Here is an 18,655-nt window from a genome sequence, read left to right as displayed (position 1 = left end):
ATTGGGCCTGTGGAATTCACTTGGGTCTGATTTTCACATGTGATTTTGCATTCAGACTAATGCGGAAAAATGGCACACAGGCTGAATGAAAATGAAAAATTCACTCTCTGACAGTAGGTGGCGCTTATCCACCTTATTTTTCAATGCTATTTCCTGAAAATGAGCGAGATTTCTGATTCATTAGCTACTATATATAATTATCTAGAAGATTTACAGTAAAGAAGTGCGGTAAACTGTAAAACTATCTACCCTACAAACCAATGACTGAACTACTAAATTAAAATAATATGAGAACAAATACCAGTTTGCAACATCAAGCAGCATAACGAGCTGTACAGCTAAAATAACTGAAAGTGGCTGACACCAGAAGTCTTGTTTATACATTAAAAATATGGTGGATAGAAAAAGTACACGAAAGTACTACGCTTTTCATTTCTGACACCCGTTTGTCACCGAGAAGAAAACAAAATGTACGTCCATGTTTTTTAACAGCCATTCATATTTTTGTATTTGCTATGGTGTTTATCAGGATTAAAGAGACAAGAGAGCTGGTTCTGGATTCTTCCTATTTATTGCCAGAGCTGGGTAGTAACAGATTACATGTAATCTGGATTACGTAATCAGATTCCAAAAATTGAATTCTTGAAATTAGATTATATTACATTTTAAAATATTCACAGTCAGACTACAGTTACTGTTTTATTGATTACATATTATTTGTACAATAGCAATAAATGATTCGTAATTTCTTGATTCTCCCTAATTCCCCTTGAGATTTGATACCCCTGAGATTTAAAAATAAACATTGCAATAATTAAGTAACACATTTGGGGAAATGCAAATGTTGGGGATGTGCCATATCTTATAAAAGAAGCTTCGATCATATGCATGTAGATTCTCAAACTTTCTCTTACTATCTATCAGTCTCTCTCTCAGATAGAAGTGCAAAGTACGCGAATGGACTGCAAGGTCGCGTCTCGTTTTGCTCACACAGTCATGACCACCAAAGCCCTGAACACAGCCAATGCATCACAGGAAGTGTTCTTTGAGGTGGACTTGCCCAAAACAGCCTTCATCACCAACTTTAGCATGTTAGTCCATCTTTCTTTACACAAGCTATAAATATATTACACTCACAATCTTTTTCTAGCATGCCCAAAACAAACAAGTGCCTCAGGAAATATTTTGTGTTTGTTCTTTTAGAGAGACTGAGGGCAGGATATATGTCAGCGAGGTGAAGGAAAAAGAGCAGGCCAGGCAGCAGTATGAGAGCGCTGTGTCATCCGGACAAACTGCTGGCCTGGTTAAGTAAGTACAGGTCAATGGCAAAGCTCTGGAATGCTGACAGAGTACACATTTGCTAATCTCACTTTTCAGAAATGAGAACTGTTTTTGCTTTTCAGGGCTTCAGGAAGGAAAATGGAGAAGTTTTCTGTGTCTGTGAACATCGCGCCCCAGAGCAGCGTCACATTCACTCTTACTTACGAAGAGCTGCTACAGCGGCGTCTTGGCAGCTATGAGATCATGTTAGGCGTCCGACCAAAACAGCTGGTTCAGACTTTTGAGGTTCATCATTAGTTTCTCTCTCAAACTCTTTCATTGCACGTATTCAGTTGAAATGTTTCAATATTGTAAGCTATGTTATATCAGTCGTGTCTCTCATCCACAGATTGTGGTAGATATCTATGAACCTAAAGGAATTGCGTTTGTGGACGTCAACGGTACATTCATCACCAATGAACTGCTCCCTCTAGTGAAGAAAACTGTCACTGATAAAAAGGTTCAAATGAAAACTTTCCAACAATCCCCTAGCATTGGTTGATTAAAATGAAAGCCCGTTTTTGCCTTAGTGAAACAAAACAAAACAAAAGCAAACCAAAAAGCCAAACCAAATCAATCAATCGAACTATTTCTTGTAATTGTAAACATTTCTCAAAAGTGTGAGTTTATATCTTGCAATTGCGACTTAATATTTCACAATTGACTGCTGTGACTGTCATAGATTATTTTTTAAATGATGATTTCTCATAATTGCACTTTTATGTCACAATTGTGAGTATTTCTTTATAAGTTGTAACTGCGACTTAATTTCTCGAAATTGCGCACTTGTATCTCAAACCTGAAACTTAACTTCTTAGAAAAAAGTATTGTTTATTTTAAAATATCACAATTATCCAACAATCCCCTACCACTGGTTAACTAAACTAAGCCAAACCAAACTTAATAAATAAATAAAGGCAGTGGCGACTTTTGTGACTTTATTTTTTGTAATTGTACCGATTTCTTGTAATTGCACTGATTTCTTGTAATTGCAAACATTTCTTAAAGTTGCAATTTTATATCTTGTAATAATTGTGACTTCATATATTCACAATTGACTACTGTGACTGTCATGGATAGACAGATTATTTCTCAAATTGTGACTTCATATCTAACCAAAAAAAAAAGTTTTTCTCATAATTGCTCTTTTATATCACAATTAGTATTTCTCATAGCTTTATATCTTGTAACTGTGACTTAATTTATCGTAATTTCGAATTTATATCTGAAACCTGAAACTTAATTTATTTTCTATCGCAGTTACCTGGAGACTAGTTTAGTTGACTAGCTTCAATTTGCACTGCGTCCTAACCAGGAGACAGATTCCAGAAATAAGTGTTTTGATCTAGTGATAAATGGTTTATCATTAAGCATCTCATTTTACCAACAACGAGCCTAAAAACACTTCAGCATTTAACTACAAGAAGAAACACTTCCTGCTCTGCTCGTAACATTGATCCTCTGTGATCCTCTTCAGGCACATGTGTACTTCTCTCCTACACTGGAACAGCAGAAGTCATGCTCAGACTGTGAAGACACTTTGATTGACGGAGATTTACTCATCAGATATGATGTGAACCACCCACAGGATATAGGTGAAATTCAGGTACAATATCAGCAAAGCCTATTCTCTCAATGAATGTCTTACTAATCATGCCTTATTCTGATGTTCTCATGTTTCTGTTTCAGATAATAAACGGCTACTTTGTACACTTTTTTGCCCCAGATGATTTGCCACAAATGCCTAAAAATATGGTATTTGTGATAGACCGAAGTGGCTCCATGGAGGGAGAGAAGATGAAACAGGCAAGTCAAGATGAACACATTCCTATACTTTCCTCCTATTTTGTACGTTTGCATCATCTGCTGATTATCTGTTGGTAGACTCGAGAAGCTCTGATGACTATATTAAGTGAACTGCATGAAGATGATTACTTTGGGCTGGTCACGTTTGATGACACTATAGAGTCGTGGAGACCATTTCTTAGCAAAGCTACACCAGAGAATGTGACAGAAGCGAAAGAATTTGTTCGGACTATTAAAGCGAGACACAGTAAGTATGAAAGCTAAATAAAAGGACTGTAAACCCTGGTTGAAATCATGGCCTAGCTGTAAGTACTCTGAGATATTGAGCCATGGTTCTCATGTAACCCAGTACAACAAGCCTTTATTTTACAGTAAATTACAAGTTTTATCTTTTACTGCCACTGTATTCTGTCATATTTTTCCATTAGTGACCGATATAAACAAGGGCCTTTTGTATGCTGTGGACATGCTTACCTCCGAAAAAAGTGACTATTTCCCAGACTTGTCCATGATCATTCTACTAACTGATGGCCGACCCAATTCTGGTGTGTATTGGCTTTGCAGAATAAAAAAAACTGTTTTAAAATACTTTGTCTTTGGTAATAATTAATACAAATGAATAAATGAATGTTGACTTTATTAGGCATTTCATATAAAACTTCAGAACAGGGTTTTCAAACGGGGTACGAGGGAGTGCTATGGTGTCATAGAAATTAAAACAACAATCAGGGTAAAATAGATCAAATAAATATATAATAAATATAAACATATAATACTTTGCAGCATCTTACATATAAGATTCTGTGTCAAGTTAAAAGAAGCTCAACTATCAAAGCATGTGAAGAGACGTGCTCTAGTATTCGCCTTTGCGAAATAAATTTGTATGGTATATATTAATTACAGAATTTTCATGTTGGCATTAATTATTCTTCTATGAGAGTTCAATTTTGAGCACAATCCTCCATCTTTTGCTTTCTCCAGCATGGATCTGCGGGTGATCAAAGATCTCAGTTTAACAGTGACCTTAAGGAACTCAGTCAGGTTTCTTATTATCCTGCACAAAATATGGCAGAAGCACCCATATCATCAAGACTACCTCGGGTTCTACACCTTGGACAGTCACCACCTTTCAAACAATGTCCACGGCCTGCTTGGTAAAATTAGATGTTCTTAAATATTGAAACTCTGTACATAGATGAATCTTTGGTTGTCTCCACATTCAAGTTTGTTTGTCTTTCCAAACATTTCACAAATCATTTGTTGTGTGCCAAATGACATACTATACACTGTGCACTATGTACTCACTACAAACCTGTTCCTGGAGTGCTGCCATCCTGCAGATTTCAGCTCCAAACCCAATCAAACACACCTGAACCAGCTCATCAAGGCATTCAGGGTTACTTGGCAATGTGTTGGAGCAGGGTTGGAACTGGTGTCTGCAGGACGGTTGCTCTCCAAGAGCAGGGTTGAAGATCCCTAGTGCATGAATTTATAAGGTTATTTTGTCATCCAGAATAAGAGTCTGAAATTGGGTGAGTTGTAATGTTTGAAAGTAAAGCTTATACGGTGCATTAAGAGTCCAACATTCCACACTCAGCCAATTAAGTGCAGAAAAAAATGTGATAGCCTGAGGGTTTTTTCATCTCTTTAACAACAACTTTCTTTGGACTCTATTTTTTACTGCAGGTCAGTTCTACCATGGCGTGAACTTTGAGGTCAGTGACTTGTTTCCAGGAAAGGACCCTGATAAACAAGATGCCAACATGTTTGTGAAAGGAAACAAGCTCACGGTTACCAGGTGAATGAAAATGAAAATGAACATAAAAATGCATTGTTGAATTCACACCTCACGAGAGACAGAAAATTCATTCAGATTTTCATTCAATCCCACATGACTCCAGGGGCTGGAAGAGAGATTTCAGACAGGACGTGAAGAATGGAGAAAATGTGCCCTGTTGGTTCATTCACAATAACGGCACTGGGCTCCTTGATGGAGTTCACACAGACTACATAATTTCTGGTCTCTTCAAAACAATATAGACAACATCTGTCGCTCAACCGACCTTTGCACTACACGCAAAGTACATGTTAGCTTTCATGTAGTCTTAAGTAAATAAGATGTGATGGGTTTTATTTGGATATAATGCAATATCTGACAAAGCTGATAGTAGTTTTTTGTTTGTGTTTTTGTTTTACATACACTAATCCACTAATTGGCACCCTTGGAAATATGAGCAAAGGTGGCTGTGAAAATAATTTATCCTTTTGATCTTTCATTCCAAAAAATCACAAAATTCTAACCTTTTGGTTGAAGTATAACGATGGAAAATGGGGGGGAAATCTCATTATGAATTAAATGTTTTTCTCTAGTTCACATTGGCCACAAATATTGGCACCCAATTATTGCAACATCCTTTTGCCAAGATAACAGCTCTGAGTTTTCTCCTATAATGCCTGATGAGTTTGGAGAACACCTGACAAGAGATCAGAGACCATTCCTTCATCCAGAATCACTCCAGATCCTTTAGATTCCCAGCTTTTTTTGGTTGATTTTGATGTTTGTTTTGGATCATTGTCCTGATGAAAGATCCAACCACTTCCCATTATAAGATTTCTAACAGAGGCAGTCAGGTTTAGATTTTTTATCTGTTGGTATTTGATAGAATTCATGATGCCGTATGAACAAGCTGTCCAGGACCTCCGGCAGAAAAATAGGCCCACGACATTAAAGATCCAGCAGTATATTTAACCGTGGGCATGGGGTACTTTTTATCCCTGTTTGCACCAAACCTATCTGGTAGGTTTGCTGCCAAAAAGCTTTTTTTTTTAGTTTCATCTGACTATAGAAGCCAGTCCCGTTTGAAGTTCCAGTCGTGTCTGACAACTGAATATGCTGGAGTTAGTTTTTTTTCTTGAAACCCTCCCGAACAACATGTGGTGATGTAGGGGCTGTTTGATATTTTTTCATATATTTTTTAGGCATTCTGACCCTAAGACTCAATCAATCTCTGCGATTCTCCAGCTGTGATCCTTGGAGAGCCTTTAGCCACTCAAACTCTCCTCCTCACCATGCATTAGGACGATATAGACACACATCCTCTTCCAGGCAGATGTATAACATCTTTAGTTGATTGGAACTTCTTAATTATTACCCTAATGGTGGAAATGGGGATTTTCAATGCTTTGGCTGTTTTCTTACAGCCATTTTCTATTTTGTGAAGCTCAACAATCTTGTTCTGCACATCAGAACTATATTCTTAGGTTTTACTCCTTGTGATGGATGATTAAGGGAATTTGGCCAATAATTGTGGCCAACATGTATTGGAGAAAAACATTTATTTCATAATGTGTGTATATATATATATATATATATATACTGGCATTCAGTGAATACAAAATAAACTGTCTGTACAAACATGTCTTGTGTTTCCATCCTCCATATTTACATCCAAAGACCAACATGAAAACACTCAGTAAATCACTGAGGGAAAAAAATAGCTTGAGCAAGAACAATATCTACACAAAATTACTGTACGATGGTGCGTATGTTTAGCACTGCACTCATATGATCAAGAATTTAGGAACAAAGATCACAAATCCCCACTCCCACTCAAAGAACTATTTGCTATGGTACAAAGTGTACACAGTGGTTTTAGAGTGTTCAAAAGTCCTGAATGTGATAGAATAGATATGGATATTCTGCTTGTTTGGGTGTGTGTGTTTTTCTTCAGGATCTTTTGAGACCCTGGTCGTCTCAAAGGGAAATGAGCAATGGGTAGGTCTGGTTTTGTCATTCACCTTTGTTTTTTTGCACTAATTAAGTGGCTAACATTCTGAGCTACAGTATATCTTAATTGTCAATACAGTGTCAAAAATGGGAAAATATCCATCATAGATTTATCTGTATAGTCAGGGCCATGCACAGATATTTTTGGGGCAGGTATCCAAGTGAAAAAGGCAGACCTCTCATTATTATTTATAAACATAAAGTTAAACTTTTAATTATTTACACCAATTAACACTACACACTATGAGGCTGTTATACCATTAAAATTAAATCAGTATCTTGTATTTATCAAAATATATTTATATTGCAATTACAACTGCATAATGTTGAGATTAATGTTCTAAATATCATTTTGAATATAGACATGAAATGTTGAGAAAAATGAAATTATATTATATATAAACTAAAATTGCCAATTGATGGTGGAAAGTCATCACAGAATCATTTGTTCAAACGATTTGTCCAAACTGGCTGATTCATTCAAGAACAAAGCAAGTGACCACTGACTTTATTAATGAAACATTGACTCACCTAATTTCAGAACACTACATTATTCAAGAACTAAACACCACTGTGTGTTTCAGGGAGGCACAACTTTTCTGCTTTGTTTGGACAAAATAGAGCAAAACAGTCAAGACTTACAATGCTGTGTCTAAAAATGGTCAGTTAAAGGGGTGGTTCAGTGGTTCTTTTCTAGGCTTGATTGTGTTTATGGGGTGCAGTCTAACATGTGTTAATGCTTCGTTTTTTTTTAAAAATGCATTATTTTTCATATAATTTACCTTTATTCCACACTGCTCTGTCCCTTCTCTGAGAAACGAGCTGACAATTTCCTTCTTTTATGAAGCCCCTCCCTCAGAAATAGGCAATGGGCTCTGATTGGTTAGCTAGCCCAGTGTGTTGTGATTGGCTAAATCACCTCTAGTGCCCCTCACCTAAAAGTCCCGCCCCTCACCTCAGCGGCATGTGCGTCGTTAGAGAGAGCGAGAGAGATGCAGAGCAGGGGAACGTGAGGAACAGTATTAAGAACCTCTGCTTTAGAACATTGATTTTGAAACTTGTGAATCCATTAGAATCCTTAGAAGACAGAATCGCGATTCATATATGAATATAATATATATTCTAGTTTTCTCTTCCTCTTCTCTAAAGCAGCGCAGCATGGCCTCGCCCCCTTTGCTGCATTTTCCCGAGGGCGGGGTTTATCTGGGTTTGAAACGTCACAAACCCGGGAAGTAACTTGTTGTAGTCCCTACCAGCCGTTTTTGTAGGCATTAAACTGCCAGAATTTTAAAAGACGATATCTCCGTTTGCATTGAACTTTCAGCTTCGTAACTTTGCAGATATTGTTTATGCTCAAACAGCAACATTACACACTAACTAACGTTAAAAATGTGAAATCGCAATGAACCACCCCTTTAATATAATAAACCTATTGTTTATTTGAACTGTTGTATAAAATGATTATCACATTTTAAATCCTGCTGATATTTGCTTCTTGTTATGCTTAATGGAAGGCAATTCATCTTCTACAGTATTGCACAATTAAAACTTACATACAGTTGTCGGACACACCATAATTGAGAATTTATGTAACGGGCCAAATTTAAAGAAAAACTAAAATATAAAATAAAAAAATATCTTGCAAAAAGGGCACTTATCCAATCAGGGGCCAAAAGCACCACTTTGGGTGTGTATGCATCTGCATACAGTAATGAGTCCTCTTATGTCCCTCCAGGTCACCAGCACGACCAGACTCTTAAAGGTATTGCAACAAAGTTGCTAAAAGTCTGCTATGCCAATAGATTATGTAAAGCAGTCATTCTCAACCAGGGGGCCAAGGGGCCTCAGCAAACATATGTTTGTCATATTTTAGCCTTTCACTAAAAGTTTTATGATTTGTCGAGCTTGAGCTTTCTAAAAATGTCCAGGTTTTCTCTTTTATTTATTTGTTTTGCTTAAAGAAATAAAATGCTTTTGCTACAATATGTATCAGTTAGACAGCAATAGATAAGGGACAACTCTATCACTCTGTGATTTGCCTCTGTGTGTTTTTATTCCTTCTGTCTTTCAGATAGAGGTGCAGAGCATGAAGGTGGACTGCAAGGTGACATCACGTTTCACCCACACTGTCATGACCACTAAAGCTCTCAATAAAGCCAACATCTCACAGGAAGTGTCCTTTGAGGTGGAGTTACCCAAGACCTCCTTCATCACCAACTTCAGCATGTCAGTCCTTTTCCATCTGATTTAGTTTAAAATCAGAGGAACTCCGCACGAGCCAAAAGAATCCACTGCTTTTAAGTTTGATATATGCTTGCAGTTTGGGAAATTATTGAAATGTGTTCTGACACAGTTTTGGGATTTTCAGGGAGATTGATGGCAAGACATACACAGGTGTGGTGAAGGAAAAAGAGAAGGCCAAGCAGCAGTATCAGAAGGCCGTGTCATCTGGCCAGACTGCTGGTTTAGTCAAGTGAGAAGAGGAAAACAGGAAGTCATCATGAACTTTAAACTGCTTGTCGCTAATATACTACTAAGTAACTTGTGTTTTGGTGTTCCAGGGCTTCAGGTAGAAAAGAAGAAGTTTTCTGTTTCTGTGAATGTCGCAGCAGACAGCAGTGTGAAATTTATCCTCACCCGTGAGGAACTTCTTCAGCGACTTTTTGGCAAATATGAGCTCATGATCAGAGTCAAACCCAAACAGCTGGTCCAGCACTTTGAGGTTCATTATTAACCACAACAGATTTGATAACATCATAACTGAGAAGCCACATTGTATCATTTTAGTGTACTGCAAAAAGGTGAAAAACTAATGGTGGTGTTTTACATTTTTACATTCAAATTTAAAAAATCTTTATGGTAAAGGAATAATTCCCCCAAAAAGTAACAATTTACTCACTGTCAGGCCATCCATGATGTAGATGAGTTTGTTTCTTTATCAGAACAGATTTGGAAAAATTCAGCATCACATTTGCTCACCTATGGATTATCTGTAGTTAATGGGTGCCGTTAGAACGATAGTTCAAACAGTTGATACACTTGAGAAAGCAATACTATGGATAGAAGCCTCGTATTTTAGCCAGAAGCAATGGTTTGAAGTTAAAAACTTCTTGATGGATTTGTTTATTAGAAACATGCAGCTTTTCGCTTCACAATACGTTAATTAATGGACTGGAATCGAGTGGATTATTGTGATGTTTCACCTGTTTGGACTTTCATTCTGACGGCACCCATTCACTGCAGAGGACCCATTGGTGAGCAAGTGATGTAATGCTGAATTTCTCCAAATCTGTTCTGATAAAGAAACAAACTGATCTGAGGATGACAATTTTCAGCAAATTTTCATTTTTGGGTGAACTACTCCTTTCAAAATGTAAAAAATTGCAATGTTCATGGACATGTTATTTGTCAACAACCCACCTATCTATATGATTGTATAGATCTATAATGCATGTCATTGTTTAAACACAATACAAATATACTAAGGACAATATTAAGAATTTTTAATAGTAATAATTTCTCGAATACTGTGAACACCTCTTACTTAAACAATGAATCACTTGTTAACTTGAATTCATATTATGCATATTAAATGCAAAAAAAAAGTAAATAAAATAACCATAATCAGTCGTGCCTCTTATCCACAGATTGTAGCAGATATTTATGAACCTCTGGGAATTGCATTTTTGGACGCATTCAGTGCATTCATCACCAATGAACTGCTTCCTCTAGTGAAGAAAACTGTCACTGACAAGAAGGTGACAATTCAAATATCTTTGCATGGATGGATACCAATTTATACCAGTATAAAGCATTATCAGTATACTAAATAATGCTAGTAACTAAGAAGGATCTCCATTAGTCAATAATAATGGTGATAATGATAATAATTTGATCCTTTGTTCAGGCCTTTCCCATGCAGTCATATCATTAGGATGATAAAGACACGCATGAAATAACGTAAAATGGACAAATGAAAAGAATACTTTTCTGTGGCCTGCTGCTTAACACACATGCTCTGATATGTTAACGTTTGAATTTGTTCGTCCATTCTACCTTCTATTTCCTTTACTCTTTGTGCTTTTCCAATAAATAAAAATAAACTATAAAGCTATAAATAATATATGTACCATCTACAGATTGTGAACGGACACTTTTTTTCGCATTTCGTATTTTTAACCAGCTTTGTTGTATGGCGGCCACATTTAAGCAAAGCAACACAGGAAAATGTGAAAGCAGCCCAGGAATATGTCAAAACAATTAAAGTTATTGGTAGTAAGTATGAATATGAAATATACAAGGAAGTTATCACTGAACAAATTATAAATGATTAATTGTATGCAATCCACATGGAAACATTATATAAAGCAAAACAGTACAATGCACAGTGGCTAAAAAGGTGCACACTGAGTGTTAAAAGCAGAAATTTACAGTAAGCTTGCATTTTTGTTAAAGCACATGAATTCCTCCTTTAAAAACTGGTGAAAATCCCTAAAGCTGCCTTTGTAATGAGCACAGATAAAGTCATTCAATGTAGTTTACATTAAGCAGACAAAACGTGTTTACTATAAAGTTATGACAAAATAACTTTTTGAATGTATCAATAATCAAATGAGCACTTTTGTTTTTCTTTCAGGTACTGAATTGTTGATGCTGTCATATATAGTGTGAAGATGCTGTATGAAGAGCAGCGTAACGGTACAGCCCCAAAGAACATGGTACTGATGATCATTTTGCTGACTGATGGGGAACCAAACAAGTGTATGTATATGCATACCGACATCCTTACTGTTTCATGATTTGAGGAACAACATTGCCTAGGAGTACCCCTAAAGGAACATACAGGAAACAGCCCTAGTTTCACTTCCATTATATTATTAAAGAATACCAGCGAGAACCCTGAAAGGTTTAGCTCAAGAGCAGACTAGATTAATCAATCAGTTATTTATGGCCGTTGTACTTTTTGTTGTTTCTGTGGTGGAATAATAAATCATATTAATTTTTAGATCCGAGAAATCTTCCTGAGTTCCAAGAGAGTATTCGTGACGCCATTGATGGGAATATCACTCTGTTTAGTTTGGCCTTCGGTAACGATGCAAACTATGGATTTTTGAGCAAGCAGAACAATGGATTTATGAGGACTCCACTTCAGCTTAAGGTAGCAAAAATATTGATTCCTTGTAATGTAAAAAAGTATAAAAAAGTAATTTTTCCCCAATTATTGCTACATCTTCATGCAATCTCAACGTCAGTTTTTCCAAATTTGAAGATATTTAATGTTATCAATACTTTCTGTTACAAAATATTTTAATATATGTGACCCTGGACCACAAAACCAGTCATAAGGGTCAATTTTTCGAAATTGAGATTTATACATCTTCCGAAATATAATATAACGAATATATATATAACAAATAAATAAGCTTTCCATTGATGTATGGTTTGTTAGGATAGGACAATATTTGGCCGAGATACAACTATTTAGAAATCTGGAATCTGAGGGTGCAAAAAAATCTAAATATTGAGAAAATCATCTTTAAAGTTGTCCAAATGAAGTTCTTAGCAATGCATATTACTAATCAAACATTACGTTTTGATATATTTACGGTAGGACATTTACTAAATATTTTCATGTAACATGATCTTTATTTAATATACTAATGATTTTTGGCATAAAAAAAATCAATCATTTTGACCCAATACAAGTTTTTTTGGCTATTGCTACAAATATACCCCAGCGACTTAACACTGCTTTTGTGCTCCAGGGTCACATATAACCACCATTATTATTATTATTATTATTATTATTATTAATTATATATTAAAAATGTACATATATCAGTTTGTACTGACATAACTTTATGTTTTGGTAATGTATCTGTTAAATAAATAGCCTTTGAACTGTACAGTTTGGACCCTGTTGTTAATTTAGTTTTTTTTAACTAATTAGTGTATTTTAAATTAATGTCAATTAATAAAGTAAATTCATGTTTAATTATGTTGTAATATACCAAGTAAGAGGGTTCCTGAATAATTTACAAAATAGCTGACAGAGAATTACAAAAAACAAAATGGACAAATATATAGAAGCCTGTTTCAGCCGTGGGATAAAAATAAAAAATAACAAACGCAATTGTGACTTTTTTTCCCCTCACAATTTAGAGAAAAAAAAGTTATAGACTTCCAACTGCGAGTTTACGTCTCACAACTTTTTTCCTCACAATTGCGAGAAAAAAAGTCCAAATTGTGAGATAAAAAGCAATTACGTTTTTTTTTTTTTTTTACCCATGGTATAAACAAGCTTCCAAATGAAATGATGAAATTAAATTAAATGTTTGGATTTAAATCAAATCAAAATTGGAATGGAATTGAGAAATGTGCATCGATACCCAACCCTAGTTTCAATCTAGTGCAATTGTGATAATACTGTAAATGTTGATAAGATGTTGACCTTATTAGCAAAGCAAAATACTGTTAATGGTTTGCTAATAATTTGTTACCAAGGGATTTTGTGAAGAAGTGTCAAGTCCTCTACTCTCAGACGTGGATAAGAAAATCCTGCTCTTGGATAAGTCTGTTTGAAAAAGCGCAATCTTTAGCACACTAACCTAAAACTCTCAAGGATAAATAGACCTCTACATAGTTTAATTCAATGTAAAAATGGCTAGCATGAATGTAATTTGTATGAATGTAATTAACTTTATAGATTTGAATTGGGTCTGAATTAATTCGTAATATTTTAAGCAGAAGATTTGAATCAAATCCAATTACAATACAAAAATATTTTCCGACAGAGACAAGGGTACACCAGAGTAGAAAGGAAATGCCACTGATGAAGCTCTGTGCCTTTCGTTAAAGTACAATTTTGTTACACCGCTTACCTCCATGGTCTTCACTAAACCTGAAGATGAGACCAAAAAAGGCATGTTTATTGCTGACAAGGTATGACTAAACTGTCAAATAGCAAGCAGAAGTTTACAAGAACTCATGGATATGGCGCATTAAAAAAAAAAAAAAAAAACTTGTTAGAACAATAGTGTTCTCCATGAATTTGTAACTGTTTAACTGGTTATATGACACTCACTCTTTTCTCAACATTGATTCACAGAGGAACGAGGAATGTTTCAAAATTATGGTAAGCCGTTACACTAGCACATTTTAATCTGGTTGTTAAAGTGTGACGTCTCGAGTCCAAGTTTCCACTCCTAAGATCCAAAAGCAAACAATAAATTGTGCAAATACGTGAACACTCTGTGCTGTACTACTACCGAAACACATGATCCCAATCTTTATCTTCATAACAAAATGGTAGTTGACAGTGACAGTGATTAACTTTTTATACATCGTTAAAATACTAATGTCCTTGACGCCATGACCCAGGGAGACTGTAGAGGACATGGTAATTTTTTAAAAGCTTAGCTTAAAGTGCTCTATAATGATTAGTGCTCATGAACGGCTGTTGAGGTTGTATTCCTACTTGAAGCAGAGCAGAGATTTGGACCTGGGAACAGTATCTGATACGTCACGACTTAGCAACGTAATGTGAATGAGAGTTTCATATACTTCTTTCATATTTGTCTTATTTGCAGGTTACACAGCCGTAGCAGCCAGCTACCCCACCAGGAACTATGCACCCACATATTATGGTAAATGTACAAATCTATGCACTGGCAATGTGAAATGTAGGTAACACTTTATAAGTCACATCAGCAGTGCTGTTCTTACAATTTGCCAATGTAACAGTTGATGGAGATCCACACTTCATCATTGAGCTGCCAGATAACAATGCTCTGTGCTTCAACATTGATGACAAACCTGGTACCATCTTCAACCTTGTTAGAGACCCACTTACAGGTGAGAACAGTGAGAACAGTCCAGTGGTATTCAGCAAGGTATAGCTTCACAAGAACACAGGTTGGCATGAAAATAAAGGTTGCCCCTCCTGACATTGCAGATTCATTAAATCTAACAGGATGATAGACTTAACTAGATGAGTAAAGTTTGTAAACAAACTTTGATGTTGGCTTGACAAAGCCTTGTTTAAAAGTTTGAAATAACTTTGAAAAGTTTGAAGTTCAAAGATTAGCATGATTAGCACATTGCTAGAATGTTTTAAGATGTTGCTAACACATTTTAGCATGTTGCTAGCATGATTTACATGATGTTAGCATGTTACTAGCATGATTTTGCTCTTTGCTAACATGTTTAACGTTTTAGCATGTTTTAGCATGATTTATCACGTTGCTACCATGATTTAACACATTGCAAACATGTTTTAACGTGATTAAGCATGTTGCTAGCATGATTTAGCACGTTGATATCATGAATTAACATGTTGCTATCATGATTTAGCAAGTTGATATCATGATTTAACACGCTGCTAGCATAATTTAACACAGGGGTTCCCAAACTTTTCCATTCCACGACCCACCTAGACAAGTATAACCTATTTCACGACCCACCAAAATATTTTAGATCAAAAAACAATTGACATTAGCCTACTTTAAGATTAATCTGTGTTAAAGTTGTTAAAATATGAAGTAACACCTTTATAAAGTAAAGGTGTTAAAATATGAAACATATCTATAAAAACTCGAAACATGCTCACTCCGGTGAACTGTAATCCGCTGTGAGTGTTGTTAAACTCATCACGAGGTTCAGCGCAGAAAATGCATTCATGCTCCTTCTGTGTGTGTAGGGGAGAGCGAATAATAAATAGGGGACGGGGAGAAAAAATGTCTCATTTTAAATAAACACTAAAAACTGAGATGACAAATTTACTTCAGTCAGAAATGTACTTTTGCAATGGTTAATTAAATGTTCAGCGATATCTTCAAAAGATTTTTTGAACTTTTGGCACATTTTTCTCTATATAGAGATGATTTGGCAAGGAAATAAAACAGAATTTTGTAAATATTGTTATGCTAGCGTGTGGAAATGTTTAAATTGCGTAGTGTTACAATTAACCCCCCGTTTGTGCCCCACTCGTCCTGTACATGTGAAATGCTCCCCCCCCCCCCATTTCTATTGAAACAAGAAGTTATGAATTGTGGAATGTTGGGCCTAAACGCTTCAGGGAAACCAACTTATAAATGGCTTATAATGACTTATATTTTAAATCACACATATCCACAATGTCAACAGTTCCAGGGTTTTTATTTGGTTTCTTGGTGCCCCACAGGTATTGTGGTCAATGGCCAAACCATTGGAGATAAGAAGGCCATCCCAGGAAACAAGATGCACACCTATTTCAGGAGCTTTGGGATTGTTCATGAGAAGTTTGGTATCAGATTGATGGTGAGCACAAAGGAGATCTCATTGTCTGAAAAGGGAAAACAGGCAAAATTCTTCTGGACTGATACTGCCACAGTTAAAGGGCCCAAGAAAGATGCAGGATATCATCTTTTCACTTCATTCATATCGAGTCATTGTGAGCTAACATAAATGTGTACTCTTCATAAAGAAAGGGGGGGAAGACTCCTGACTCCTGTCCTTCTTTCTCCAGCATGGATCTGCAGGTGATCAAAGATCGCAGTTTAACAGTGACCTAAGGAACTCAGTCAAGTTTCTTATTATCCTGCAGAAAGTTTGGTAGAAACACCCGTATCATAAAGACGACCTCGGGTTCTACACCCTGGACAGTCACCTATTGTCAAGCAATGTCCACGGCCTGCTTGGTAAAACATCTAAAGAACTTATATCAACACACTATATGTCATGTTATCCCTCTGTGCCTCTTCATTTTTGGGTTACACTTGGTACCTTCGCGGTCAAAAGTGACAGAAGCCTTGAAATGTTTTATTTTTTTTCAGGAAAAACACTAATATATTTTTGTTCAATAATATTTTTTGATTATTTTGGGGGGGATTTTATGATACTATGCAATATTTTGACCGTTTTTATGAGCTATTTTTTCCACAGACATTTTTGACCGCGAAGGTACCAAGTGTTACGTTTTTTTATTTTTCTTATCCGAATCATGTCCATGATTTTTTTTGTGTTCACATAGCTAATGCAGCAAAAGTCACCAAGTGTCTTCCCATTCTGATGAAGTAAAAAAAAATTAAAAACTTTTCGGTCAGTTCTGACTGAAGAGACCCAGGGTTTAAGGAATATTCTAGGTTCAGTGCAAGTTAAGATCTTGTGGTATAATGTTAATAACCACAAAAATGATTTAAACTCTTTCAGTCCCTCCTCTACTTTAAAAACAAAAAGCAAGGTTGAGGCATTAACAATAGAAGTGAATGGGGCCAGTTTGTGGAGGATTTAAAAATCAAAAATGTGAAGCTTATCATTTTATAAAGCCACTTTCATTGTTTCTTCTGTTAAAACTTTATTATTTGAGTATGTTTTTTAATCAGCAGTTTTACAGTTGTTTTAGGAGTTATGGTGGTATAGGGTTTGGTAATCATGGCAACAAATCTATAAAATTGGATAGAACTTTACACAGAAAAGATTAGTAAGTGATTTTTTTTTCACGCTAAAATCATTTTAACATTTTCTACATCAAGTGGCTACTGAAACAGTGAGTACTTTAACGTTGACAAATTGGTCAAAGTGTCTCATTGTAACCCAAAGGATGAACAAGTGGAAACATTTTTGTGGTTATCAACATTAAGTCACAAATGCTGTCACCTCTTAATGAGACTGAAATATTGCATTTATAGTGCATTATCAAGCAACAGAGTCAGTGATGGCTGTGCTCTGAACTGTGTTCACGTCTCTTTAGGTCAGTTCTACCATGGATTGGAGTTTGAAGTGAGTGAACCGTTTCCAGGAAAGGATCCAAACCAACCAGATGCCATAATGTTTGTGACGGGACTAGAGCTTGTAGTTACCAGGTGAATTTAAGACACTGTACGGTTGGCCAGTTTGAACATGAAAGGTCGATGTTACCTTAATACTGCATTATTCTATGTCAACAGGGGTTGTCAAAATATTGATTTTTCAATACTGAAATATTGAAAAGGTCTCTATACTCATTTTGCGCAGTAGAAATACATCAGTAGTGTCTCAGAGCAGCTCGGTTCACAGTAAATGCAGCAAGCTCAATCTCTGAATGTGCTGTGAGTTTTCAATGTGCGCCATTTATGCTTTATTTTCACATTTGCATAATTTTCAAAATTTTGTGGAGAGATGATTACAGCATTGCACTAGATTTGTAATGAGAAGCATCTGTAAACCTGTTGTCTCAAAACCTTTCCTCCAGAATAAAAGCTTGAGGCTCTTGCAAGTGAAGTATTGTATTACACAAGTATTGTAATTTTACTGCACATTGTAAAGTAAAATAAATACAGTAATTATGAAATACTACTTGTTTTATTACAATAGTGATATATTTCTTAGTCTTAGAAATATTATTGTTATTATTATATAATCCCCCTCAGAGCAATCAGACATGAAGTTTGATGAGGAGATACTGTTCAAATTAAATTTTTTTAAAATGGTATTGTCTATCAATATTTTTCAAGGTATCTAAGTTAGAATTACCAGTATCATGACAACACTGCTTGAAACATAAAAACATGAGATCGCAGATATACAATTAAATAAATATATGTGAAACTGAAATTGTTTTAAATTACCAAATAAAAGATTGACATGTAAACACAATGTGAAATGTATTGCACATTAAATGACTCTGTACTGGATATTGTAATTTCTTTAAAGAATTTGGAAGTATTAATATCATAAAAATACAGAGTTAAGATGCACCGATATAAAAAGTCTGTCTGATACTGA

At 35.6% G+C, this 18,655-nt stretch overlaps 1 pseudogene; it reads left to right on the top strand.

The window, feature by feature from the left end:
- The first annotated feature begins 957 nt into the window (after positions 1 to 957).
- Positions 958 to 17,773, top strand: LOC107572848 (inter-alpha-trypsin inhibitor heavy chain H3-like; annotated as a pseudogene).
- Positions 17,774 to 18,655: the final 882 nt, after the last annotated feature.

Source organism: Sinocyclocheilus grahami, unplaced genomic scaffold (genome assembly GCF_001515645.1).
Source record: "Sinocyclocheilus grahami isolate Dianchi unplaced genomic scaffold, SAMN03320097.WGS_v1.1 scaffold1821.1, whole genome shotgun sequence".
Lineage (NCBI taxonomy): Eukaryota > Metazoa > Chordata > Actinopteri > Cypriniformes > Cyprinidae > Sinocyclocheilus > Sinocyclocheilus grahami.
This window is presented reverse-complemented; position numbering and strand designations above follow the sequence as displayed.